The 26743-nt window shown below is 39.1% G+C and overlaps 1 long non-coding RNA gene across 9 annotated transcripts in view; it reads right to left on the minus strand.

Annotated features, from left to right (window-relative positions):
- LOC138439182 (uncharacterized) overlaps positions 1-26056 on the minus strand; it is a 73440-nt gene extending 47384 nt beyond the window's left edge. For 5 of the 9 annotated variants that reach the window (XR_011256594.1, XR_011256595.1, XR_011256593.1 and 2 more), the window contains exon 1: positions 24927-26056. This is a non-coding gene — a long non-coding RNA (uncharacterized lncRNA). The remainder of the gene's footprint in view (positions 1-24926) is intronic. The other 4 variants (XR_011256598.1, XR_011256603.1, XR_011256605.1 and 1 more) reach the window with 3 other exon arrangements.
- Positions 26057-26743: the final 687 nt, after the last annotated feature.

Here is a 26743-nt window from a genome sequence, read left to right on the forward strand (position 1 = left end):
CACGCTATAAATATACTTTTGCCATCACCTTGCTGAGAAAACAAATGCAAGTCATACTTTCTTCATCCGAGGCTATGAAGGCGAAAGCACCCTGCCGTCAGCTGGGGCGAGAGGAGGGGAAAGGGGACCAGGAACAGACCATTTACAAAATTACAAGGTTTAAAAACATTCAAACATCCGGCTCTTGATGTTTGGGGTTTTTCATTATCCAGAAAGGAGACACAGAGAGAGGGCCGCCAACCTCACGAAAACTAAGAAGATCACGTTGCGAGCATCCTGGTTTGGCTGCCTCCTCAAGGCCGCCGACCTTATTTTTCTGAACTCCGCTCGGAGGCTCCAGGGATGAAGACGACTAAACTCTGCCTGTTACACACGTGGCCTGGGAAGCCCCCATCCCCTGCCTCCACCCAGTGAGGCCAGAGCCCAAGCACGGAATACACATAACCCTCCCGGCCTCCACTCCTGGGGACTTCTCCCAGCCCCTTCTTCCAGACGTAGCCGTCTATCCTCACCTCTCCAGGCCTTCCTCCCCTACCTTCGGATTTATTTCCTCACTGCTTCTGCAAGCCCGCTGGAACCCACTGCACTAGACAGGTGGTGCTGACCGTTTCACCTTCCCCAGCAGCTTTGTTGTGAAGACTGGGTGGTTACCATACCTAAGGTGCTGAGAGCTGGCCTGGCACATAGGGAAGTGCCTTGTAAGCTTTAGCCTTTTGTTTTTATAATTCTCTCAAGATTGGACCTGGCCTCTTGGGCAATTCTACCCACTCTCAGCTCCTGGAACATCTCAGATAGTCTGGATGGAGGGTTCAAACAGCTAGGTACCTGGGCTGATTTGGTGCCCCTACTTTGGGGTCACCTTATAAGAAAGCTTCTATACAGTCATGTAGCTCTCATTTTTCAAGCAATTTAACCACCTTGAACAGTGACCCCTAATTATAGTTATTTCTGAAATACACCATCATATCCAGCCACAGAGGGGTAGCTAGACACTAATTTCCATCACTGAATTTGAGGAATATTAGTATTGAGTCTTTTCTGCCCATTCTAGGAACTGGCAAGTTCAAAGGAAAACAACATTCGAAGAACAAGTCAATTTAGGAAATGTTCATGGGAAATAAACCACTCATTTCAACAAAAAGGGACTTCGGTAACCAAAAAATCATGAAAGCACAATCTCATTACTTATTCTTTGAGTTTTAGATGATTGTGCTTTATGTCTATTCCCCAACCCCATTTCACTTTTCCTTTTAGAACCAGGTTAACATATTTGATACCTTGAACTCCTAGGAATTCTTGTATAATAATGTTTTGTGTATATTTTAATATGAAGTGCATTGATTTATAACCTAATAATCTATCAAGGTTATTGATTTATAAAAAATTTGGTTCATTTTTAAAATTATTGTCTTCATTCCACCCAGTGTTCTCACAATATATTCATGTTATTTCCTGTACATCTAGTTTGTTGCTTTTAATTACTACAGAGTACTCTAAAGTGGGTGCTGAAGTCATTTTTACCTCACAACTCAATTCCTGCTATTAACAACAACATTATTAACATCCAGTAGTTTATCTCATATATGATCAACCTGATCTAAAGTCACACAAATTTTACTAATCCCCTGACAGGATTTTTTTTTTTTAACTCCAATCTTAAGCTTTCCACCTGAATTATCAAAATAAATGTTCTTTCACTTTCTAGTGAAGAAATACTCAGATAAATTAGCATTTTTTGTTCTGAAATCTGATTGTTGGCAATCAACGTGTTTTGTTGATAAAAGTAAACATCCTTTAGAGACACAGAGCAATGTAAAAGACGTCTCAAAAGCCTTGTGAAACTAAGCCACGAATAAAATGTAAATAATTAGCTAGCCATGTTTTCAGTATCTATAGCGTTTTAACTACAAAAACGTAGAAAATGCCACGATTCTAAAGACAATATTCAAATTCCTGCATTGCAGCACTATTTGATATAACACGATACTGGAGACAATTTAAATGTCAATGGGAAACTAGAGTCTAAATAAAATACAGGTTTTTATGCTATTATAAAAAAGTAATTCCATAAGTACTGACACAGGAATATCTTAAAAATACATTGTTAGTAAAAAAGAATAAAAAGGTGGTCACAGAAGAATATTTTTCATATGATTCTGTTTTGTTTAAAAAAAGGCAATAGAAATACACGTGTATAAAAATACATAAGCACACACACACATATACACATACTGGTTTGCATGTGCTGGAAAATAAGATTTAAATTGCACCAGAGGGATAACAAAACCTGAGAAGGAAAAAAATTGCCTTTTAATATGTGTCCTTCAGTATCAGTTATTTACATATTACACTTTTGGTTGTTTACAAGTACGTACTAATGTCTTACTAAATTTTTCTAAGTGTAAATAAAACAAAAGTTTAACAAATAAGGCTGGCTTTTGAGGAAGGTTGGATATTGGTTTTATCCACATATAGAGTGATAGAGGAGCTGACCGAGCACAGCATCATCCAGGCAAGCAGAAGTAGACGGAAGAAAGAAGCAAAACAGCATATCAAGAAGTCACCCCTACCCCAAGTCACTTATTAGAAGGCCACGCAGAGTCAAAGTGACTGTTTCCACACTGACATATCACTTGCCAGCATTTGTTTGTTTTTTAATTGCAATGGAAAAGAAAAAGAAGACTCTCATTTTAAACAGAAGTAACATTTTTCAATGAACTAGAGAAGTTAGGAAAACTAAATTTTTGTGACCAGTGATGCTGACAGTAAGATGATTTTTTAAAAAAATCTGTTAAAAATGCATTTCAAGACGCTAAGAAACTAAAATATATTTGAAATATACGTGTGCATCTTTCTTCTTGAAGAAGATTATGTAAATTCTAGTTTAGAATATATTTTACCAATAAAAGGCTAATATCTCAATTTTTCATACATATTTTACTTTGGAACTTTTGATATTTTAATGGTTAGTGTTTCAAAATAAATATTTTTAAACTTTTTATCTTCAAATATTCAAACATGTAAAGTCCAATCTAAAACAGAACTTGGAGGCTAATGCAAAAATTTAATATTTTAAGTTATTTACAGAAATTTGAAAAAATTTAAACAGAAATATGAAAAAAAGAGCTAAATGCAAAGCCGTCTATACTAGAATGAGAATGAACGTGCTGTTATCACTGCAAAACAGACATTTCTAATTTTTCTAAGACAGGCAGGTTTCTTCATTCTTTAAGAATGAAACATTTGATTCTGATACTGTGTAATCATGTCAACTGTCCAGCAAAACATTTTACCTTAAATGTCTGGGAAAGCTATAACACAAAGTAATAGACTACAAGAAAAATATGGAATTATATCCATGGCAAATAAAACAACAATAACAGGCCTAACAGAATGTTCTACTCCAGGTAGAACCAAGATGTTTTACACTGATAACCACAAAGAAGTGATCTGGATTCTATTTTCACCAGTCATTTAAAATTGTGAATTCTTTTCCTACGCAAACAAAAATATTACTGTTAGATACTATATACTGCACTAATTATTTATGAAGAAAATTTTCCTTGCTTATCAAAATGTTGTGTAATATTTTAGTTAGAAAAACATTTTTTAAAGTATTAAACAGATTCTAGATATTTGCACTTGAATCTTGCTTTGCTGATAGTTTACCAGAAGGCAACAACTGAAATATTTATGATCTTATACTCCCTCTAGTGTTGGAGAAGAAAATGGCAACCGACTCCTCGCCTGGGAAATCCCATGGACAGAGGAGCCTGGTGTGGTGGGCATTTTTTTAAAGGGAAAATTCAGCTATCTCCTTACACACTCCAGTGCACTGTGAGCTTCAGGGTTTGCCTGCTCCTCAGCGGAAAGGGTCTTTGCACATTATTGTCAACCATGCCTGTGATACAGGAACCTCAGAGGCACCCAGATCATGTCTGACCTGTTTCATTCCCTCAAGAAAGCTACTGTTTCTATCTTGGGATAACTATTGCTAGCAAGTTACCTTTGTATCAGAGCAGATTCCAATCTTTGCATCATGCACTTTGAGACATCTTGAAGAAACTGTAAGAGTTACTCCCTTTTCCAATTTTCCCATCATAAATTCACAAAATATCTCACCCTAGGAGTTGCCACTGAACAAGGGTAACATAATAGCATTAAAAAGCTATTTGACACATATATTGTCCTAGGCAGGGTTAACAAATTAAGAATGCACTATTAACCATCCATAAAATTACAAACATGAAATCATTGCTTTATTTGCCATCATATAATGCCATTGCCCATCATATCCATAACTGAGTGTTGTACCAAATAGCAAAGAGTTTATGGAGACAAAGACGCCCAATAAATATTTGTTAATTTGAATTTTAAAATGTTGAAACTACATTATTAATTTCTATGGTGTGGAAGAACTAGTGCAACTGATTATTTTTCACCAGTCTACAGTAGCAGAGGAACCCTGTGTGAAGCCAGAAGATCTCAAGGCTCTTAACTGTCCAAACGGTGAAGCAAAAACATCTGAACAAAGCAGCAGAACTTAGCCTCAGTACAGGGACCAGGTGTACCTACCGTGCACCCTCCATTCTCCTGGTTTAGAAGGCTTCACACTGAAAGTCACACCATTGTGTTAATGCCCTTTGAACAGAAAATCCCTCCGCCTTTTGCCCCCTTGCGCTAGCACGAAACCTACAGCTGAGGAGACGCTGCGGCCACGCTCACTAGCCCTGAGATGTCCTGGGTTTAACGCTGGCGTGCGCCGATACTTACTAATTCCCATGTGTACCAACTGACAGATTTACTTGCCTTTCAGATTATCTGCTGCTGAGAGAAGTGTTCTTGTGGTCAGAGGAAAGGTGTGGAGAGACGGGAGGTTTAGGACAGCCCTTAAGCTGTGTCATGGTGAGGAAAACCTTGGAGACAGGGCACTGTGGATGGAGGGAAGAGACACATTTAAAGAGACGGGAATACGGAAGACACATACTTATCTAGCCCAGATCCACGAAGCCGCAGAAAAGGAAGCTCAGCCCTCTTCAGAAGCATGGTGCCACCTACCCTAGAAGAGAATTACAGGACTTTGTCTACCATAACACTTGTAATTGTAATTGTATCTACCCTAGGTTTGGGGCAGGGGGGAAGCGTGACTGTAAAATCATCACACAACTGGGGAGGGGGCAGGTGTGAGGCAGACAGATGTGGCGATATGGACAACTGGAGAGCAGTGGTTTTCTTTGTAGGTTGAAATGCTTGAACACACAATGGTGTTTGTACAAGTGAACAACAATATAAACACATCAAACAAGCTAAGCAACATTTCTCAGCCTGGCCTGTGATGTCACCAATGCATGTATACAGTTTTTACAAAACAATTTCTATGGTGCAACCCAAGGCCTATCCAATTTGAATTTCTAGGGCTTCCCTGGTGGCTCAGACGGTAAAGCGTCTGCCTGCAATGCGGGAGACCCGGGTTCGATACCTGGGTTGGGAAGATCCCCTGGAGAAGGAAATGGCAATCCACTCCAGCACTCTTGCCTGGAAAATCCCATGGACAGAGGAGCCTGATAGGCTACAGTCCATGGGGTCGCAGAGTCGGACACGACTGAGCGACTTCACTTTCACTTTCAGGGATGCTGTATGATAAACAACAGTTCAGTTCAGTCGCTCAGTCGTGTCCGACTCTTTCCGACCCCACGGACTGCAGCACGCCAGGCTTCCCTGTCCATCACCAAATCCCGGAGCTTACTCAAACTCATGTCCATTGAGTCGATGATAAGCAACATGCTGGTATTTAACAAGATCCCCAGATGATTTTCTGTACAGACGTAGAAGTATAAGAATCTTAACATGAGGGACTAAAGACACTTCTTCACACACCCTTATAAAGGAGTGGGGATGGGGGAGGTAGGCGCTAAGATATCAACAACTTTGGGGGCAATCATGCACAACCCTTTACAAGTTTCTTATATATTGCCTTTTGAAGGCTGTCATGCCATCTCTTGATTCAATTTCCCTTCTGTGTGTGAAAGATATTTGGTTTCTTTGAATAATGCTGCCTAACATTTAGAGGCCATATTGAAAAATACTTATCTTTATATTCTAGGATCACCTTGAGCTTGGAGAAATTACACTCTGAGAAGCCCAGAGTAAAACTGAGACAACAAATCAACGGTTTGGTATCTTTCTTGTGGCTAAATTAGAGAAGGTGCCAATATATTGCAAAGATGGATGTATCCAACCATCTGTATATTGAGCAGCTACTATATATAATGTATTAGGTTCAATGGCACGAATACCAAGACAATAAGTGAAATTAGTCTGGTCCTTACTAATTTGAGTTTGTTAAAATTTCTGGAAAACAGCATCATGAAAATGTATAAGCTTATGTGAGAAAGTTTTGTTTTCAGGTTGATACGTGACAATGAATTCTAGTTACGTGTACGTGTAAGTGCCTGTCAATAACAATATATAGGCCAAGACAGGTTCTTATTGTGCTGTCATTTCATGGAAAAATTTATGCAGCATCAGTCTTTGTGGACTGTGAAATGGTTCAGCGGTTTTCTGATTCAAAAACAAGAGAAAAAAAATCTTCCTAACAAACATCACGCATCTCAGAAGAAACAGCCAAGAGTGTGGCCAAATTGATCATAATCCAAGACTCCTCTACAGTGTAGCCTTCCTGCATCTTAGACAAACTATGGCAAAATCACTTTTATTAAGAATTTGTCCAAGTGTCATTTTAGAAACTATATATTCTATGGTGCAGAGACTAAGGAAATCTTGGGGAAAAATGAAGGCTGAGCTTTTTTGTTTGTTTTTTTGCTGCCTTCTACTTTGTGTTAGCTCTTCAGCCAGGGGTCTCCTATCCGCCACCCCCTGCCTCCCTGACACACTGTAGAAGCACAGTTCTTTACCGATGACCCCATGACCTCTCTCTCTGCTATGGGGGAAGGAAGGGGTTAAAACAGTGATTCTCAAGACAAGGGAGAAGAAGAAACCAGGAAGAGTTGTGCATTGATCCAAAAGTTATGCTTTGGTATAATTTCTCTCAAAAAAATTTTTTTAAATAACAAAAGCTTCAGAGAGCAAACTTCAAATAAATCATCTTTGCTGGCTTGCTAGTTTTTCATTCTTGTTATAAGAAATTACCCTAAACGGGGTGGCTAAAAGCAGCCCAAACATATCATCTTAACAATTTTGTAGGATAGACATAAGGGTCTACAGTTACAGTGTGGCCAGGCTGCGTTTCTAGAGGCAAATCTGTTTCGTTACCTTTTAGCTTCTAAAGGACATCAGCATGCCTCGATCTGTGGCCCCTTCTTTTCAAAGCCAGCAGTGTTGCGTCATCCTGATCACTCTTTTGTAGTCACACATCTATGACGCTCCTCCTGGCGGCTATTTCCACTTGTAAAAACTACCATCATGATAATGATGATAGTCCTTAAAATATAAGAGCTGACTAAATTCACCCAGGGTGATCTATTTAAGGTCAGCTGACAAGCAGTCTTAATTTCATCTTCAATCCTAATCGTCCTCTACCATGTAATATGATGTGTTTATAGGTTATGGGGTTAGGATAGAGATATCTTAGCAGGGGGCTGTTATTCTGCCAACCCACCACAACTGGTGAGGAAAGTCAAAACATGGTCACTACTAACCATAAGAAGAGGCATCCTTTTAAAGGGAGATGCAAAATGCAAATCGCAAAAGTGTAGGAGGATGAAAGTGGTTCATTAGACAGGGACCAGTTAGGAAGGCTGGGCAACACCAGCTTAGCATAATATTCACTGTTCGGGAAGTGGTTGATTGGGTGGAGAAAGCAAATATATTTATGTAGGTGCCTAGATTTTAGCCTAACAACTAAAATATTCTCAAAGCAAAAATTAAATATGTATAACTTCAGATATTTTTCAATCCAGGGGTTTACAGTTGAAGGAAAATGAAACCTTTGAAGCTTCTCAGCCTGTAGTTAGGAAAAGTGCTGTTGCTGTTTAAGTAGTGTCCAACTCTTTGCGACCGCATGGACTGTAGCCTTCCAGGCTTCTCTGTCCATGGGATTTCCCAGGCAAGAATACGGGTGTGGGTTGCCATTTTCTTCTCCAGGGGATCTTCCCAATCCAGGGATCCAACCCAAGTCTCCTGCACTGCCAGCTGGGTTCTTTACCATCGAGCCACCAGGGACCTTTTCCTTAAATATGATACTGTTGGGAGTACACTGATGTTACCAGTGGGGTACTCTGCAAAATTCCAGAGAAAGCAATTTTACATCGTTTGTTTGGGTTGTTTCTTTCACTTTTTTGATGGTTATTGATCTTTCTTCATTTTCACCTTCAAAAATGAAGGTGAATTCACCTAGAATATGAATTTCTCAGATAGGCATCAAAGATGAAGGAATGCCAGTAGTCATAAATACCCATGCCTACAGAAGCCAGGCAATTAAAAAAAAAAAAAAAAGGAGGCAGAATGTGATACATTAAGGAGTAGTGAAGCACCTGACCTGCCTCTTGAGAAACCTGTATGCAGGTCAGGAAGCAACAGTTAGAACTAGACATGGAACAACAGACTGGTTCCAAATAGGAAAAGGAGTATGTCAAGGCTTTATATTGTCACCCTGCTTATTTAACTTATATGCAGAGTACATCATGAGTACAACATTCCAGCTGGGCTGGAAGAAGCACAGCTGAAATCAAGATTGCCAGGAAAAATATCAATACCCTCAGATATGCAGATGATACCACCCTTAAGGCAGAAAGTGAAGAGGAACTAAAAAGCCTCTTGATGAAAGTGAAAGAGGAGAGTGAAAAAGTTGGCTTAAAGCTCAACATTCAGAAAGTGAAGATCATGGCATCTGGTCCCATCACTTCATGGGAAATAGATGGGGAAACAGTGGAAACAGTGTCAGACTTTATTTTTGGGGGCTCTAAAATCACTGCAGATGGTGACTGCAGCCATGAAATGAAAAGACGCTTACTCCTTGGAAGGAAAGTTATGACCAACCTAGATAGCATATTCAAAAGCAGAGACATTACTTTGCCAACAAAGGTCCATCTAGTCGAGGCTATGGTTTTTCCAGTAGTCATGTATGGATGTGAGAGTTGGACTATAAAGAAAGCTGAGCGCCGAAGAATTGATGCTGTTGAACTGTGGTATTGGAGAAGACTCTTGAGAGTCCCTTGGACTGCAAGGAGATCCAACTAGTCCATTCTGAAGGAGATCAGCCCTGGGATTTCTTTGGAAGGAATGATGCTAAAGCTGAAACTCCAGTACTTTGGCCACCTCATGGGAAGAGTTGACTCACTGGAAAAGACTCTGATGCTGGGAGGGATTGGGGGCAGGAGGAGAAGGGGCCGACAGAGGATAAGATGGCTGGATGGCATCACTGACTCAATGAACGTGAGTCTGAGTAAACTCCGGCAGTTGGTGATGGACAGGGAGGCCTGGCAGGCTGCGATTCATGGATTCGCAGAGTCAGACACAACTGAGCGACTGAACTGAACTGAAGCTTATGGAAAATTAGTATGTGCACTCCATCTAAAAAGGGTGTTTACTGCTTGGACTGAGATCACTAGATTTGTGATAAAAGACCCCTCATCTCTAGACAGCTGCATTTTTATAATAAAATTTTCCAATTTTCAAATAGAGGCGACTATTTCATATTTTAGCAGAAGCATGAAAAAACACATCTGTGTGTTTAATGCAGCTACAGGGCTTCCAATGTGTAAATTCTGGCTCATTTTCTGGTCTTTCTAAAGTTAAATGCTACAAAACACCACTCAACATAAAGGGTAAACTTGACACTGCTCCTGCTTGTGAGAGACGGGAACATACTTTTGTATGGAGTAGAGGGCTAGACTATCCTGCTTTAAAATATCACTGGAATTCATACTTTCAAACACCTCTCCATTTTATTTTTATAATTTTCTATGAATCATAAAGGCCTTTAAATATACTTTCTTTACTACTAAAATATAAAGCAAGTCCTTTCAAGAAACAATTTTGGTATCAGACAGCGGTGGGGGAAAATATTTGGTTTGTGATGAGCACAACAAGATCATTCTGGTCATTGCTAAGAGTCTGAATATCACAAAATATTTATAATAATCAAATGCTGAATGTGTGCTCAGTGGCTCAGGCATGTCCGACTCTTTACAGTCATATGGACTATAGCCTGCCGGACTCCTCTGTTCACAGTATTACCCAAGCAAGAATTCTGGAGTGGTTTGCCATTTCCTCAACCAGGGGACCGTCCCAACTCAGGGACTGTACCCGCATCTCTTTCCACTCTTGTGTTAGCAGACAGATTCTTTATTACTGAGCCACCTGGGAAGCTCCCAAATCCTGAATGCCATGTTCAAACTGTCAATAAAATAAAGAACAAGCATATTTCATAACTTCTGTGACAGAGGAAACCCTGCAAAACAGACACTCACATACATATGTAATAATGTATATTTGCATTCATAAAAATGTGTACAAATTATTCCCCCCACTGAACTGATCTCATTGCATGCACCGCAGTCCAAACAAGGAATCAAATTCTACCACCAGGTGGAGCTTAGCTTCCATTAAAGCAGCAGATGAGTAAAAAAGATCGCAAGCGCTTATTTGAATTCTTCATAACCCTGAGGAAAAGACTGAAGTAAAAGGTAAACTAGAGCAGATCCTGACTGCAATAGTAAGGTGTACTAAGATGCCAGGCCAGAGCAGACAAATGGTGGATATACTTGCTGGAGAAGCAGGGAGAGAGCTACTATAGAGTGTGGGTCAGGAAGGCAGATGAGAAGGCCTTATATTTATGGCTGACAAAAGGAAAGAAAATTTGGGAGGCCCATTCAGTTTAAGCTTGCCTAAATTCTTTATGTGGCACTAGCAGTAAAGAACCTGCCTGCCAATGCAGGGGAATTAAGACACATGCGTTCGATCCCTGAGCCAGGAAGATCCCCTGGAGAAGGGCATGGCAACCCACTCTTGTACTCTTGCCTGGAGAATCCCATGGGTAGAGGTGCCTGGTGGGTTACTGAACATGGGGTTGCAAAAAGTTGGAAAAAACTGAGTAACTGACATTTTTAAAAAATAAAATTATTTTATACTTGTTACCCACATTTAATCGCCAAAATTCAAAGAAAACAGAGATATGTATAGGATACTCTCTATTCTTAAGGTGGTAAGATACTATAAGTTCTATAATAGGAGATATATAATAGCTTATATGACAGAAGCATAGATGTAGAAGAAATAAACATGCGTAAAACATGTAACAACAGAGGCCATCAGGCAGCAACAGCATGTTCAAAAGCATAAGACAAAAAAGCAGAGCGTGGTCAGGAAACAGTAAGTGGTTTGCTGGCATGGGTGGCATATAAGGTGAGTGCCTCACGGTGATGAGGGCATAAACTAAAGTGATGGCAGGAGAAATGAAGAAGAAAGGCTCAGTTTGATGGACAGTTACGAGACAGGCAGTGACACAGGGAACAAGTTTAAATAAAAGGGGGCACAACTTCAAAAGGTAAAGAGCAGCAAGTTCTGGTAACACTGACAAGATATGAACTTGGGCAACAAGTCAAATTTGGGGAGAAAGTATAACCTCAGGTTTTGATTAAGTTTAATGTAACTAAATATAAATAGTAAGATATCCAAATATAAAAATGTTGCTCAGAAGGCAATTAAAGATACGACCAAAGCCCATGTGATGTTGTTGGGGAGGGGTTTGGGACATTACCAGAAAACTGCACTGAAATGCATAGCATTCACCAACATCCTCATTTAATATTTAATGTGTAGAAGCTTGGATTACTCGTGTAATTAATTTTTGTTTTGCTCTTTGTGCTTTTTCCTCACCCCTATATTCAGAGCCAGTAGCCGGATCTACAGTTTGTTGCCACAGGGATTATAGAAGGGAGAAAATTGGGAAGAGCCTAAAATCACAAGTGCTGCTTGTTCTGGTGTAAAAGCCAAACTCCATTAGATTTACTAATGATCCCTGGGTAAGGGAAAAGAGGAAGGGCCTTTGAGGCAAAAAGAGAATAAGAGAGCGGCCTGAAGGTCAAGAAAGAGGATGATGGGACTCGAGAATCCAGAGACCTACAGTCCCAAGGCAACAGAAATACAAACATAAAGAAACAAATGGGACTTAATCATACTTACAAGCTATTGCACAGCAAAGGAAACCATAAACAAAATGAAAAGACAACATATAGAATGGCAGAAAATATTTGCAAATGAAGTGACAGGCAAGGGCTTAACTTCCAAAATATACAAACAGCTCATACAACTCAACAATGACAAAAAAAAAAAAAACACCCTATCAAAAAATTGGCAGAAGATCTAAATAGACATTACTCCAAAGACAAACAAATGGCCAATAGGCATATGAAAAGATTCTCAGCATCAATCATTATTGGAGAAATGAAAATCAAAATGACAATGTGGTATCACCTAACACTGGTCAGAACGGCCATCATTAAAAGACCTACAAATAACAAATGTTGGAGCGGGTGCGGAGAAGAGAGAATCCTCCTATGCTGTTGCTGGAAATAAAAGTTGGGTGCAGCCACTATGGAAGACAGTATGGGGTGCTGCAGAAAACTAAAAGCAGCATTACTATAGGATATAGCACCTCCATTCCTGGGCAGATACCCAGACAAAACAAGAATTCATAAAGATACACCCACCCAAAGTTCATACAGCGCTACTCACACTAGCCAAGGAATGGAGACAACTAAATGTCTATCAACAGACGAATGGACAAAGACGACATGGTGCATATATATACAATGCATCACTGCTGCTGCTGTCGCGTCAGTCACGTCCGACTATACAGCAAAACTGTCTGTCCTGGATTGGGGTCAGGATGGGGCAGGGGAGCAAGCGAGCTGGGTGTGGGAGAAGTCTCCTTTAAGTAGTAGTAACAGACATGTCAATAACCTCAGATATGCAGATGACACCACCCTTAAGGCAGAAAGTGAAGAGGAACTAAAAAGCCTCTTGATGAAAGTGAAAGAGGAGAGTGAAAAGCTTGGCTTAAAGCTGAACATTAAGAAAACAAAGATCATGGCATCTGGTCCCATCACTTCATGGGAAATAGATGGGGAAACAGTGGAAACGGTGTCAGACTTTATTTTTTTGGGCTCCAAAATCACTGCAGATGGTGATTGCAGCCATGAAATTAAAAGACGTTTACTCCTTGGAAGAAAAGTTATGACCAATCTATATAGCATATTCAAAAGCAGAGACATTACTTTGCCGACTAAGGTCCATCTAGTCAAGGCTGTTTTTTCCAGTGGTCATGTATGGACGTGAGAGTTGGACTGTAAAGAAAGCCGAGCGCCGAAGAATTGATGCTTTTCAATCTGTGGTGTTGGAGAAGACTCTTGAGAGTCCCTTGGACTGCAAGGAGATCCAACCAGTCCATCCTAAAGGAGATCAGTCCTGGTTGTTCTTTGGAAGGAATGATGCTAAAGCTGAAACTCCAGTATTTTGGCCACCTCATGCGAAGAGTTGATTCATTGGAAAAGACTTTGATGCTGCAAGGGATTGGGGGCAGGAGGAAAAGGGGACGAGAGAGGATGAGATGGCTGGATGGCATCACCGACTTGATGGACCTGAGTCTGAGGGAACTCCAGGAAATGGTGATGGACAGGGAGGCCTGGCGTGCTGCAATTCATGGGGTCGCAAACAGTCAGACATGATTGAGCGACTGACCTGAACTGAACTGAACAGTCATCTACACTTCGTGTCCTCAAAGTAGTGTTCCCTGGTGGCTCAGTGGTAAAGAATCTGCCTGCAATACAATGCAATGCAGGAGCTGCTGCTGCTGCTAAGTCGCATCAGTCGTGTTCGACTCTGTGCGACCCCATAGACGGCAGCCCACCAGGTTTCCCCGTCCCTGGGATTCTCCAGGCAAGAACACTGGAGTGGGCTGCCATTTCCTTCTCCAGTCAGCCATGAAAAGAATGAAGTGAAATGATACCATTTGCAGCAACGTGAATGCGACCAGAAATGATCACATCAAGTGAGTTAAGTCAGAAAGAAAAAGACAAATACCATATGACGTCACTTTATGTAGAATCTAAAATATGACACAGATGCACCAATGTACAAGACAGAACAGACTCGGGGACATAGTGAGCAGAACTGTGATTTCCTAGGAACTGGGGGTTAGTGGAGGGACGGTGTGGGAGGCTGAGGTTAGCAGATGTAAACGAGTGTCTGTGGAGTGGATAAACAACAAAGTCCTACTGTATAGCACAAGGAACTCTTCAATATCTTGTGATAAACCATGATGGAAAACAGTATTTTAAAAAGAATGTATATATGAATGTATGTATGTATGTATGTATATATACTGTACTGCGCTAAGTTACTTCAGTCAAGTCTGACTCTTTGCAACCCAAGGGACTGTAGCCCACCAGGCTCCTCTGTCCATGGGATTCTCGAGGCAAGACAACTGGAGTGGGTTGCCATTTCCTTCTCCAGGGGATTTTCTTGACCCAGGGATCAAACCCACATCTCTTCTGTCTCCTGCATTGTCAGGCAGGTTCTTTACCACTAGCACCACCTGGAAAGCAATAATATATATGGAGAGTAACAGTGATATATATACACTTCCATTATATACTGAAGCCACACACACACACACACACACACACACACACATACAAATAAATGAAATAGGCATGGACTACTGTGTGCTCTCTCAGTGGTGTCTGACTCTTTGTGACCTCATGGACTGTAGCCCACCAGGCTCCTCTGTCCATGGGGATTCTCCAGGCAAGAATACTAGAGTGGGTTGCCATGCCCTCCTCCAGGAAATCTTCCTGACCCAGGGATCAAATCTAGGTCTCTTGCATTGCAGGTGGATTCGGTCTCTTGCATTGCAGGTAGATTCTTTACCGACTGCCACCAGGGAAGCCCATGGACTACTATATCCCCAAATCAAATCAACATTTAAAATAAAAGGTGCAGAGTCCTGGTCTTGTTTCTATTCCTGATTGTTGGTCCCTGACGGACAGAGGGGATGGATGGCTGAGGACTACATGAGCAATTCTGATGCTTTTTGAGACCCACCAGGTTCTTTGTACATCCCTGATGAAAAAGGAGCCTGAACAATGCCAGAGATTGACTTTTATTCTAGCCCCACAGGATTGGGGATTGAAATCAGGGGTGAGTTTTTTTAAAGATATTTCTGGACATGTGTATTTACAAATTGAGATTCCATCACATTACAGATGGTTCAATGGATTCTTGGATTTTTGATTTATATATTCTCTCTTGATAAACCAGGCTGAAAATTTCTCAACAATTTATATCCCAACAAATAAAGGTTCAACTAAAGGATTGTTGCTACTGCTACCAGACAGTAATTAACTTCTGTACCTGAAAGGGGCCTTAGCAGATTACCATCACATTTAATAGAAGTTAGAGTTAATCAGAGAGCTAAAATTTAATGCTTAACCCCAAGGAGAGTACATCTTTTAAAAAATGTTTAATTGGTATATAATTGCTTTACAATGCTGTGTTAGTTTCAACCATACAACAGCATGCATCAGCTATATGTATACACACATCCCCCCCTGCTTGAGCCTCCCTATTCCCCCCGATTCCCATCTCATGCTCTAGGTCATCACTGAGCACCAAGTTGAGCTCCCTGTGCTATACAGCAACTTCTCACTAGCTATAATTTCTACACATGGTAGTGTGTAAATATGTCAATGTTACTCTCTCTGTAACTGTGCTGAGGTCCATTTTGAGGTCTGAGACTATTCCTGCCCTGCAAATAGATTGACCAGTACCAGTTTTATAGATTCCATATGTATGTGTTATTATATGATATTTGTTTTTTCTCTTTCTGACTTATTTCACTCTGTATGACCATATGACCCAGCAATCCCACTATTGGGCATAATACCTGAGACAAAACCATAATTCCAAAAGACACATGCACCCCAATGTTCATTGCAGCACTATTTACAACAGCCAGAACATGGAAGCAACCTAAATGTTCATCAAAAGATGAATAGATACAGAATACGTGGAACATATACACAGTGGAGTATTACTCGGCCATAAAAAGGAAGAAAAATGGGTCATTCATTGTAAGTGGATGAATCTAGAGTCTGTACAATATAGACAAGGAGATTACATCTTAACAGTGAACAGAGGTATATAAAGAAAATATTTCAATATAAAATGTAACTAGTAAGTGAACTTGACATGTGGATATCCAAACAGATTTTGCTGCTCTGTAAGAAACTTTAGGGAAATGATTTGTTAGGGGCCGAAGTGAAATCTTGAAGCCATAACGAGACAGAGGATCCTCTGACTCAAATTTCCAGAGGTTCTCTCCTCTAAATCCCCATCGTTACCTAATGACACCACTAAATTCACTTTCATCATGCCACTTTCCATTTTGTCACAATTTTCATCTGTTTCTCATCTTTCCAGCAAAAGTGCCACAGAGAATAGTTATCCTGCCTTTTCTCTTTCTGAAAGTGAAAGTGAAGTCACTCAATTGTGTTCAACTCTTTGCGACCCCAGGGACTGTAGCCTACCAGGCTCCTATGTCCATGGGATTTTCCAGGCAAGTGTACTGGAGTGGGTTACCATTTCCTTCTCCAGGTTTCTCTTTCTAGAACCTGCCTATCTCCTTGCAGAATTTCCAGAGGACCTAGAGGCTCTGAGCGTAAGAGATGCTCGATAACCAGGGAGCAGGATGTGGTCTGCTGTGTTAAAGTTCTCGTCTTAATACTAGGAGACCCACATCTGCTGCTAATGGCTAACTCTGCCAGATGGCAGAAAGCCCACAGTAGAATGAGAATTAAAACAAAAATACACAATTGAATAAGTAGATTCTAAATATTTTCATCACCATGTCTATTACTAGTCATTGTTTGTGGTTATTTAGGATAATGTTTAGATCCTATTGATGAGCAGCTATGTAGTGGGGAAGTAACAGATACAGGATTGCAGCACTGCCTGGGCCACTCAGGAGCTATGTGACCTTAGGGGCCTCAGGCTCTTCTGAGAAAAAGGGAAAAGCTCAAGAAACTTACATCAGATATGCAAATTTTACCTGGCAAAGAGTAAACACATTCAATGGTAATTGTTATGGGATAACTAGTTGGTCTCCAAGATACTCTTTTATGATAATAAAGAAGGAAAAGAGGCAGTCTTTCCTTTACATACTTTGCCCATACTTACGTTATTTCTGAAAACTGCATAATTTATTCAAGTCTCACAAAATATTTCTCCCAGGTAGATATGAGATATTTGGGGGGGGGGGGGAAGCTTTTTTAGAGTGTTATAAGTTGATCATGGCTAAGACTGCAAAATCCAGACCTTGGGAAATGTTATCAGTACTCACACTGTTTTGTGTTTAACAGCAACTTAGACACGGAGCATTTCTCTTGAAGAGAATGGATGACGGTACTATCACCCATTCTGGGGAGTGCCTAACTGTAGAATAAGAAATAAGCTAGGTCCTTTGGATGGGCTTCCCTGGAGACTTAGATGGTAAAGAACCTGCCTGCAATGCAGGAGACCTAGGTTTGATCCCTGGGTCAGGGAGATCTGCTGGAGAAGGGAACGGCTATTAACTCCAGTACTCTTGCCTGAAGAACTCCATGGACAGAGGAGCCTGCGGGCTACAGTCCAGGGGGTCACAAAGATCAGGAGACAACTGAGTGACTAACACTTTCACGTTCAAGTCCTTTGGGTGGGGATGCAGTGGACACGTCTTGCTCTCTTGTCCAGGAGTAACTGGACCGAAACATCCAATAATCTTCACTGATTCCAGTAGTGGCTCAGGCTCTCTGAGTGAGCTGGATGAGCATTTAAGACTGATATCCTGTATTCAAGGACAGTCCCTCCACAGGGATTGTTCAGACTACAAACAGCTATGCCCAGGAGAGTGGTTTTCTCATGAAGGTAATAACAGCATGGTGACAAGATGAAAAATAAAGGGTAAAAGAAACTAAGATACTTAGTCTAGAGCATGCACAAAATTGCTGGGGAGGATACTGTGAGTCAGGTTAGTTTCTTACAGAAACCATGTGGGTTCATGTATTAATAATCCAGGTTTAGGGAAAAACAAGCATGTAAAATCATTTTCACATCACTGGCTAGTTAAGTCACCCATATTAAAGTTATGCAATCGCTTGAAGATTGTGTTGAATCTGCATTGCCAAGGAGTATTGCTAATTGTGTATAATTACAAATAAATATTTTTTATTATGTACAAATATGTATATTCTCTATTATCTCAGTTTAAGATAAACTTTGCTAAATCTGTAACACCTAATCTCTACAAGTTCTCCTTTTATGTGCATATAAAAAGTAAGCTCACAATGCAATTGCTCAGAACTGTTTTAAGAAAGCATTGACATAAGAATCTCTCTCTCTCTCTCTCTCTATATATATATATATATATATATGGATATATATATATATATCTCTTCTCTTTTACTGCATTCTCATTCTTTCTCTACATACATGCACACAAGAAGATATTAATAAAGCTATCATATGGTGGAATTAAGATGAAAGTTTATGCTGAAGTTTTAACTCTGGGTCAAAAAAATTGAAAAGACCACAATTTGCAATTCATACACTAAGATAAAGAATTGCAAGAGGAGAAGAGTGTGTATCAAAAGCGCTCCAATGGGAAAATCCCCAATCTAACTCTGTTTTATTCACGGATGTGTGAAGAGAGTCATTAACTGTATTAATTATAAAGATAAATAATTAATGCTACATATATTATGGATGCTAAAAAAGTATAAAAAAAACAGTGGCTTCAGCGTTGAAGGTTTGTTTGATATTAAGCAACAGTTAAAAGTAAAATAAAAATAAAGTTCCATTGAGGCAACACAAATAGGTTTGGGAAGAAGTAATACTATACATAATGCCATAATTTATCCAAATCTTTTAATATCCTTTAAGATTCCTAAACCAGAGCCAAGAATATCTGGTCTTGAGTTGCTTCTTTCTGCAATCTTATTATAGCATAGTGCACTTAATCTTAAATTCCTGATTTATGGTAGAATTTACGGATATTCCCACTGGGATCCTAAAGCTCTTAATTTGTTTACATATTTTGGCATTTTTCCAGATCTATGTGAACAGTAACAGATCCAAGAAACAAAGAAAAGGAAATGTCTTTGAATAGCATTCTTTTACTATCAGGTCATACATACCTCCATTCAGTAAAACAGGCCACTGAATTCCTGAACTGGGCAGTTCAATAATACATTTTTTAAAACTCAGGTGGGATTAAAGAGAATGATTTTCTATTCAAACAAGAAAAGCAAAAGGAACTATGAACTTAACAGGGTCTTAAAAACACACACACAGGACGGAAAAAGAATTCCTCCAAACTACAGAAAAAAATTAGTAACACACAGATTTTATCATCTATTTCCTCCTCCTCAAAGGGGTGTTTTGTTATCCTCTTAGACTGAAGAGCTTGCTTTCAGTTAAATTAAGGGCTCAGATGTACAGGATAGAAAAGGAATAAAAACAGAAAAGGAAAGAAAAAGCTGACATGCAACCAACCAACCAATTTCAGTAGCCCGCTTTAGAAAGAGGCAGAACAAAGAACAAAATGGATGGTGCCCAACGGCTGAGCTCCAGAAACCTCGCTCAGCTAACCTACCACACGCCTGCCAAACCTTATCCAAATGACCCAATTATTACAGTCCAAAGACTGGTGGAAATTCTTACAAAACTGGCCTCCGTGTGGAATCTCAAATCACGTTTCCGCTCAGGTCAAAAAGATCACTACGATTGTCTTGTGGCAGCTTTGGCCTCTGGCTTAACTGCGATCGTGCAAAATGGAAAATGAGGGAATGCATCCAGGTAGAATTCTGGACATAGATCTCCATCGGCTTTTTTTAAAACCTCAAGTATGGAACAATCCCTCCTAGTTGTGATCCAGTTCCCTGAAAAAGTGTCCAAAACAGAATTAGAAATTCTGAATTTTTAAACTGTGTTTGGCTTCTAGTGTGCTGGGTGATCAGGAGCCCTTAATCTCTGTATTGATATTTTTGGGATTGTCATACCACAAGGTTGATACAAACCACCTTACAGAGACCCTACAAGGATTAATCAAGGTTAAACAAAGAAAAAAATGCATTAGACAATCCAGCCTTCATCTATGCTGCTAAATAGACCCAGATGTTTTTCTAATAACAAGTATTGAGATTATTTGGTAGCATCTTCGCTAAGTAGAGACAACTTGCATAATGTATTTCAGCTGTAGAGACTTTAAAAAAAAATCCAACTACTTATTTTAATTCTATATTACTTTCATTAGCAACAGAAAACCTATTTTTTTTCTTCATACACACTAATGTGTTAAAGTCAGATCTTGTGTTTCGTCCGGTTCAAATTTAGATATGAATCTTTTATGTGGTGGACATAATGTAGGTTTTAATAAAGGCTTAAGAGTGAAGAAAATAAGCTCTTTAGAGTTATTTAAGGACTCGTGATAAAATCCTGCACAATATTATTTACTTTTTAAATCCTAGCAATCCAGTATCATCACACGTAGTTGTCAGAATCCTTTCTCAAGCTTCAAAGTAAGTACCATTTGTAGTATTTCATGTACAGACGGGAGAGCAGGACCATAAAGAAAACTGAGCGTGAAAGAATTGATGCTTTCGAATTGTAGTGCTGGAGGACTCTTCAGAGTCCCTTGGGCAGTAAAGACATCAAACCAGACAATTCTAAAGAAAATCAACCCTGAATATTCATTGGAAGGGCTGATGCTGAAGCTGAAGCTCTAATACTTTGGCTACCTGATGTGAAGAGCCAACTCATTGGAAAAGATCCTGATGCTAGGAAAGATTAATGGCAGGAGGAGAAGGAGATGACAGAGGGTGAGATAGTTGAATGGCATCATCGACTCAATGGACATGAGTTTGAGGAAGCTCCAGGAGATGTGAAAGAGGGAAACCTGCTGTGCTGCAGTCGGGTTTGGGTTGCAAAGAGTCAGACATAACTTAGCGACTCAACAACAACATTTCATTTACCTAATCAGTATTTACTGAGCAAGATAAGCTGATTAATGTATTTCATCAACTGCAAAATTCAGATTTTAACTCCACACGCTAAAAAATAGAAGCTCAGAATATTTATCCATTCACCAAATAATGTCAAACACATATTTTGTGCCAAATACCATTGTAGACAGTCACTAGAAGGTATACAAAGATGAAAAGTTCCTTTTTTTATATAACTTAAATTCTAATGAAGAGGCAAAAATCAGAAATGTGATTGATGAAAGAAATTACTTTTAAAGGAAATAATTATTAGACTGATGAGCAAAAAAAAAAAAGAAAAAGCTGGTTATTTGAATGTTTAAGAGAACAGAACTTCAGGCTGAGGAGACACTATATCTGTTTTTGGATACCATTGAAGAATAGGAAAAATCATAATTGTGTAATGAATTATTCAATTTACAATAATACCAGGAAAGAGCAAATCACAGCTAAGAAATATGGACAGCGTTTATAAAGGCTATTTCAAACATGGGGTTCAGCCCACTCTTTGCTGGTGAATCAAAGTGGGACTTCTTTGAATAACATTATTAATTTTTTAAAGTGAAGTATGATTGACATGTGAAATTATATTAGTATAAGGTGTACAAAATGATTGACATACTAGGTCTAGTGGTCATCTGTTACCATACAAAATTATAATTGTTTTTCTTGGGGTAATTGCTTTCAAGATTTACTCTCTTAGCAACTTTCAAATAATGAGGATCTTTTTAGAAATCAAAGATTCTAATATTTCAGATTGGAAGAGAAAAGTTACTTGGCTCTGTTTAGGTCAAGCTCATCATGCTGACACCATTCATCCCCAAATTTCCCCATCAAGCAAACACTGAGAACACTCGGGACAGTCTCATAACAAGAGAAGACTTCCTCCTTTCTTCTGCCTAGATGTCCTCTAGACCGTCCTTTCTCTTGCAAAGATAATGAATGGATTTCAACTTCTCTTTTTAGGTCTTGTTGAGGCACAAATATCTGCAATGCAACTCTAGTTCATCAAGGCAGTATTTCCTCTTTTCTATGTTACACTTTTGTTATCCAGGTATGTCTGATCATTCAATGCTTGAGGAAATCCCAACAACTTCAGAGCTCAAAGACTGCCATCTCTGTGAGTGATAAAAATTTTTATGTGTGTATCAGTCTTCGGCTTCCCTGGTGGCTCAGCGGTAAAGAATTCACCTGCCAATGCAGGAGATGTGGGTTTGATCCCTAGGTCAGCAAGATCTCCTGGAGAAGGAAACAGCAACCCACTCCAATATTCTTGCCTGTGAAATCCCATGGACAGAGGAGTTTAGTGGAGTTTAGTTCATGGGGTCGCAAAGAGCCAGACACAACTGAGCGACTGAAAAACAACAATGGATCGGTCTTTGTAGGTTTACTGGCACATACAAACCCAAGGATGTTCTAAAATATTGTCTGTGTGGAGTGGCAATGGCCAAAGGGAAGGAAGAGTACAGCAACACTCAAAGGTAATGGACTTTACCCATTTTCTTCCTCTTGCTATTAAAAAAAAAATCGAGATTCCCATTTTTGAGAGTCAGTCTTTAAGGGATCTTAAAATAGTATGTTTTACAGACTCACAGATTTAAGAGAACAAACTCAAGGTTACCAAGGCTAAAGATGGGGGAGAGGGATCGATTAGGAGTTTGGGATGGACAGGTACACAGAGCTGTATTTTGACATAAATCACTGTAAGGTCTTTTTTGATCTACCTCCTAGAGTACTGAAAATAAAAAGAAAATAAGCATATGGAATCCAATTAAACTTAAAAGCTTTTGCACAACAAAGGAAACCATAAACAAAAAGACAAAGACAACCCTCAGATTGGGAGAAAATATTTGCAAATTATATGACCAACAAGGGATTAACCTCCAAAATATACAAACAGTTCATGAAGCTTAATATCAAAAACAACCAACCCAATCAAAAAATGGGCAGAAGACCTAAACAGACATTTCTCCAAAGAAGACATACAGATGGCCAAAAAGACACTCAACATCACTAATTATTAGAGAAGTGCAGTCAAAACCACAATGAGGTATCACCTCACACTGGTCAGAATGTCCATCATAAAAATACCTATGAACAATAAATGCTAGAGATGATGTGGAGAAAAGGGAAACCTCCTGTACTGTTGGTGGGAATGTAAATTAGTATAGCTGCAATGGAGAATGGTATGGAGGTTCTTTTAAATACTAAAAATAGAAATACCATATGACCTAGCAACCCCACTCCTGGGTGTTGGGGTCCTTTAATGGACCAGAACCTGCCAATCTGGAGTCAATGATAAGAAAGTGAAAGAGAGAGAGAGAGAAAGAAAGAAAGACAGACACGGGGACCCAAACTCTGATGGAGCAAGGGTGCTTTATTAGCAGAAATGCAGGCTTATGTATCTTTAGTAAGATGATTACTCAGCTATTACACAGGATGAAATTTTATCAATAGCCACAATATGGATAGTCTAATACATACAAGGTCACTGACGCTGAAAAGAGTCACTGAAGGGAGTTACAGAAAGGAATCCAAGCAGATACTGTTTCTCATGATCTTACTCCTGAGAGCTGCGTGCAGCTCTACTCATTCCTGGAATAGGAACTGATAAGGAACAGAGAATCCTTGAGAAATGGCACACAAAGGAAGAAAAGTGCAACATACTGGATTCCTTAAATGTCCTCTGACACCTGGGCATGTACCTGAAGAAAATCATAACTGGAAAAGATGGACGCACCCCAATATTGACTGCAGCATTATTTACAATAGCTAGGACATGGAATCAACCTAAATGTTCAACAAAAGAGGAATGGAAATGATGTGGTGTGTGTATGTATGTGTTAGCTGCTCAGTCGTGCCCAACTCTTTGCGACCTCATGGACTGTAGCCCACCAGGCTCCTCTATCCATGGGATTTTCCAGGCAAGGATACTGTAGTGGGTTGCCATTTTCCTTCACACACACAGACACACATACATATACACACACACACAGAGTTGTGGACGTTATTTTGTTCTTTTTATGAGTGACTGAGCGACTAACACTAACTTCCTTAATAAGAACCTGCTATGGAGCACAGGGAACTCTACTCAGTATGCTGTAATAAACTATATGAGAAAAGAATAAAAAAATTAAAAGAGTGGATATTTGTATATGTGAAACTGATTCGCTTTGCCAAACAGTAGAAACTAACACAACACTGTAAATCAACTATACTACAATAAATTTTTTTTTTTAAATATGCCTTTCCATGGGAAAAATAGTATGTTTTATTATACTATATAGAATCATGCTTAGGAATAAAAACTCCAAAGTTAGATAATCAAATCTGAATCTCAATCCTTGCACCTGGTGCTTGAGTGACTCTGTTACTTACAGTTATTAAAAACGTACATACCTTGGTTTCTTCGTCTTTTAAATGGAGACTGGTATGCTACTGAGGACATGAAGTTATTATAAAGAAAAAGTTATGCATATGAAAAAGCACTAAGAATAGTTTCTGGAACACAGTAATTCATTCAACAAATGTTAGCTATTTCTATAATCAATATCATTTTAGACTCAAGAAAGTTTAACTTCTTCTGAAAACTTTTCTATAATATTCAGGTCTGATTTTCTCCTTTAGTAACAACTAACAGGGAAGGAGGCATCCAGAGAACCTTCTAAGACTTTGGGATCATTGCCCTAACCAACAGGTCTCCTTATAAACTATCTCCTTTAGCAAAATGTGTGTCTCCAGATAGATTCTAGGCGTTTGAGATTAAATGTACCACACACTACCACAGATTCCCTTTCCTTGCTTACGGTGGGTGCTCAGTAAAAAGATTCAAAACTCAGTAATAGCAAAACAAAAAGAAAAAAGCCCATAGATGTTTTTTGAGTTCACCTGTCTGCTGGAGGCCCTGCCAGTCTCAGGTGGGCTTTTTCATCCATTTGATGCCTAGCTGGAAGTCAGGTGATCCAGGCTCTTGTTTTCTTTTGGAGGCAGCAGGCCAAGCTGAGGATGTGCATCTCACGGTGGTGTCAGAAGTGGGAAAAAGCAAGCAGCAACATGAAAGGTCTCTAAGGTCTTATCTCAGCAGTGCCCTGCCACTTCCGAGTTGCTCTGTTGGCCAAAGGAGGTTTTGTGATGAATCCCAAAGTCAAGAAGTGGACATAAATTCCTCCTGTGGAAGCTAAGCGGAAGGAAGGAGTATTTCTAAACAGCAATTCAACCCACCACACCCATGCAGACATCAAGAGGACACAATATTTTTCCACTGTGCCTAAATACAGCTTTTATATCCTTAGCTGCCAAAGGAACTGCTGGGAAACCTGCTAAATAGAAGGGACAGAAGAAAAAAGCTAATTATGACTTCTGGTTTTGTAAATTTTTAATATATTTTACAGAATATAGATGAATCTCCAATTCTACTTGTATGCAATGTAAAACATCATACTGTTACAGTTTGAGAATACTGTATTTAGTTATTCAGTTGAGGCTGAGTCAGTTTGAAAAATAAATACATATATGCTAAATATCAATGAAAACTGTCATTAGATTTAAACATATCAATAATTTAGTTATCAATTACCTCTATTTTGTTTTATAAAGAGAACATTTAAAATATTTAATAGTAGTTTCCTACTTTTCACTTTAAAAGATATATACACTTTCATAATTGTGAAACTAAAAATACATGAGAACATATATAAATGTTACAGTGCCAAACACCACCTATACAGCCACTTCTAGCCCACTTATTTGAAACTATATTAATAAATACTAAAACAATATGTATTTATCAGTTGTTCTGTTTATTTTTGATTAAACTTTTAAAATAATTTCAAATCTTTATATTAAATGGCTTTAACATTTTGTTAAAATATTATAGTTTATGTTTCTTTGATATAATTAGTTTCAACATTAAAAGGAAGTAAAATTTACCTACTTAAGAAATGTAATATTGCAAATTTATTTTTATAAAATAAATACTGCATGCACATATATAAAGTAAAATTTGATAGTTATAATTACAGATGACCCTTGAAGATGCAGGGGTTAGGGGCACTGACCTCCCCAGTAGTTGAAAATCTGTGTATAATTTATAGTTGGCCCTTTGTATCCATGGTTCCTTCCAATCTGAACATTCAACCATTGTGTAGTACTGTAGCAGGTACTACTGAAAAAACTCACATATAAGTGGTCCAATGCAATTCAAACTTGTACTGTGCAAGGGTCAACTGTTTAATATAGAGCCTTTTCATGGCAAACAAATGCAAAATGTTTAAAGTGGCCACAGTAAGAATGGCTTTGGGTAGAACAGGGATCTGACTTTTATCTGCAGATGAGTATTTACAACAAGTCGTCTCTCAGGCTGAGCACTTTCTTGAAAACAAACAAACAAACAAACAAACAATCTCTTACCAATAAAGGTCAATCAAACCACTGATCACACTGTGTTAACTTCCTAAAAAGGCTAACTTTAAATGGCATGTAATTAAGTGGCATACATTTAAAAAGAAAACTGTCTTTCCACGAATTTTTCCAAGTAGAAAGCAATTTCAGCAATCCTCAGGCATACTTTACCATTGTTTTTAAAGGAACTTTGGAAAATAATGCGAAATAGACAGTTTTCGTGAATGTATGTTTCCAGAAATGAAGATGAAAACATACCTGTAAAGTTGCCTCTGGATCTCTTAACACAGCTGATTTACCTTTCT

The sequence above is a fragment of the Ovis canadensis genome, chromosome 4 (genome assembly GCF_042477335.2).
Source record: "Ovis canadensis isolate MfBH-ARS-UI-01 breed Bighorn chromosome 4, ARS-UI_OviCan_v2, whole genome shotgun sequence".
In the NCBI taxonomy this organism is placed as follows: domain Eukaryota; kingdom Metazoa; phylum Chordata; class Mammalia; order Artiodactyla; family Bovidae; genus Ovis; species Ovis canadensis.